The sequence below is a fragment of the Daktulosphaira vitifoliae genome, unplaced genomic scaffold (assembly GCF_025091365.1).
Source record: "Daktulosphaira vitifoliae isolate Bord-2020 unplaced genomic scaffold, ASM2509136v1 Scaffold_1, whole genome shotgun sequence".
Classification (NCBI taxonomy): Eukaryota; Metazoa; Arthropoda; class Insecta; order Hemiptera; family Phylloxeridae; genus Daktulosphaira; species Daktulosphaira vitifoliae.
This window is the reverse complement of record NW_026099572.1, coordinates 44328324-44331320: the sequence shown is the minus strand read 5'-3', so window position 1 is coordinate 44331320 and position 2997 is coordinate 44328324.

Below are 2997 nucleotides of genomic sequence, written 5' to 3'. Positions count from 1 at the left end.
GGGAACGAGGGAATTTTTTTCAATTTTTGAGGGTAATGTCTTCGACTAGATACGATTTGTGATCTTTTGACATATTGTTCATCAAAATCGGTCCAGCGAGAGCTGAGATTGAGCGTTCACAGACACAAAAAACAAAAAAAAAAAACACATCATAGTAAAATTAATACCTTCTCAGCTTCGCATCGAAGCTAAAATTTAGTTGGGAATTTTTTCCACAATTTTTCCTTTGTTGACTGGCCTAGATGTCAATGTTAAACTTGTAATTGAGCTAAAAGTTACGGTAATATATTCAATTTATTTTACTATAAACTTTCATAAATCTTTATCAAAAATTTTTCATTAACTTTAAAGAACCAAAAAAATAGGTTAAAAATGAAAATTTGGACTGATTGTTTTTAACATATTAAAAATCAAATCAGTAATAATTTGAAAACAAATTTATTTTTTTCATTTAATTATTATTTTATATATAATTAGTAATAATATAAAAAGTTAGAAGCGATAGAAAAAGTCTATTTGCAGATTTGAAAACAACGCGAAAAGTTGATTTAGAAAAGGATATTTTTGCTTCTGATGAAAGTTCCTTGTAGTCCAGTGCATTTATTTATAGTGACAAACAGTTTTTATTGAAAATTGTTGTATCAAGCCCTTTAAATTTTTAAACACGTAAAAGTAAAGCAAAATATAACTTCTTTATTATTTTTATAATTTCTCCGTTTAAATTACAATATTAAATTATTGAATATCAATTTCATACTAAATTTAATAATTACAATTAGTATTTATTCATATATTATATTTTAAAATCAAAGAACTACTAATCAGGATATAATTAAAGAAATAAGAGTTGATGTTGCTTTTGGAATAATCCACCAATTGCCTACTTTAAAAAAAAAAAAAAAATTGGTTGGGAATTTTTTCTGCTATTCTCCAAAATTACTCCTTCGTTGACTAGAATGAATCATTCAATAGAAAATTTTATGACAATTAAAAAAAATTTTTTGAGGGTAATTTCTTCGACTAGATACGATTTGTGATTTTTTGACATATTGTTCATCAAAATCAGTCCAGCGAGAGCTGAGATTGAGCGTTCACAGACACAAAAAAAAACAAAAAAAAACACATCATAGTAAAATTAATACCTTCTCAGCTTCGCATCGAAGCTAAAAACAGAATTATGTTACTTGAGGGAATTTTTTGTTATACCAAGTAATTAGAAAAATATAAAGGATCATTTGACAGATGAAAGTCAATAGGGCTTTAAAATCCAACACAGTGAAGTCACGGGCCAAACCTAAACATAGATTTGTAGTAATACAAAAATAAGCAAAAAGGTGGTTGGGGTATTTTATTTGACCAATGTTGGATATTTGAGGATTTGGTCAATTCAGAAGCAACGAGGTTCTATCGGGGTTGTAGATTCCGAGGGTTTAGAACAGTAAAGACAAGTAGATATAAAAAGATATGTATTAAGTTCCTCTCATAGAGGTATTAAAACGCTGAGGTATTCTTGTAGTGGCCGGGGTCTTGGCCTCCTCTCAGACACCCAGTCGAAGTATATGACCAAGCACTAACTAGTTATTAATAATTAAATTAAATGATTTTTAAAAAATCTATTGCTTTACCATTCTTTACTCAGATTATTAATTCTAAATAATTGGGTTAATATAAATTTACTTACTTCTTTTATATATCTCACGTTCAGATTTATACTTTTCCTTTTTAATAAATAAATAAAGTATTGACGCAAAAATAATTGTACATAATATCGCTTTAAATGTACCGACGACAACACGGGGTCGTGGCTAATTTGATCAAAATAAATCAGTTAGAAGAATTCTGAATTCCTTATTGAATTCAGATCTTCAAAAAGAAGAGAGAACTATATGAGCCTCTCGCTCACTGATGTGCAAGCAGAACTAAGCCTATTATATTATTTTTAATTACCCCCTTCATGGGTTGTTGTCGTCAGCGCTTTTAGTGATCCTCCATTTATTGTATTAAATTGAACATAACATGATAGTTATTTTAAGATAAGATGTATACAATACAATAATCAATTTAACATGTATATACATATATAATAGCTAGTGTACAACAGTGTATATGTTATAACAGATAAATAAATTATTGGTTTGTATACTAGTAATATAAAATATAGATTATATATTTTGCATTGATAAATGTAATATGCGCAATGCAATGCATTAGGCATATTATGACAGCATGGTTAAAAGTCGTAAGATTTCCGAAACATTTTTAAAGATGAGTTGAAAAATTTAATTTAGAATGAAAATGTTGAAACTTTCTATAAAAAGGGAATGGCGGAATATAAAAAAAATTTTGNAAGGGAATGACGGAATATAAAAAAAATCTTATATCTTATTTAAATTGCAATTTCCCGTTTGGGCTGATATGTAACATAAAAATGATTACAAGCATTACAATCTGTCTAATTGAATAAAAAGTACATTATATTATATTCTTTAGAATAAAAGTTAACAAACAGCGCTTTCCAACGGATTCTTTATAATGGTATGATTAAAAAAAAATATTTTTTAATAATAACCAAATATTAGCGAAATTTAAAAATTTTACTATTAATTAAAAAATATATAAAAATTACAAAGTTAATTATAAAAATATATTTGTTTTAAATAATATAGTATTAATATAATTAATATTCATTGTTTATACATATAGAACACAAAACATATGAACAATTTTGAATATTTTCGAACTATTTTAAACATCAAACAAATCTAAAGCTTTTGCATAACAAGCTAACATCTTCCTCGACTGTTTTTAAAAGTGTGAATAATACAGATTGATATACGTTTTATTTTTGTCAATGTAATTAATTCATTAATTTACTTGACAATGTACCTATAGTTTCTGGCATACAAGGAAAATGGTATTATTACGAAAATAAACTTGACAGCTAAAAAACGGCAAATTTCTATTATGTTATGTATAGATATATAATTAATAGTGTTT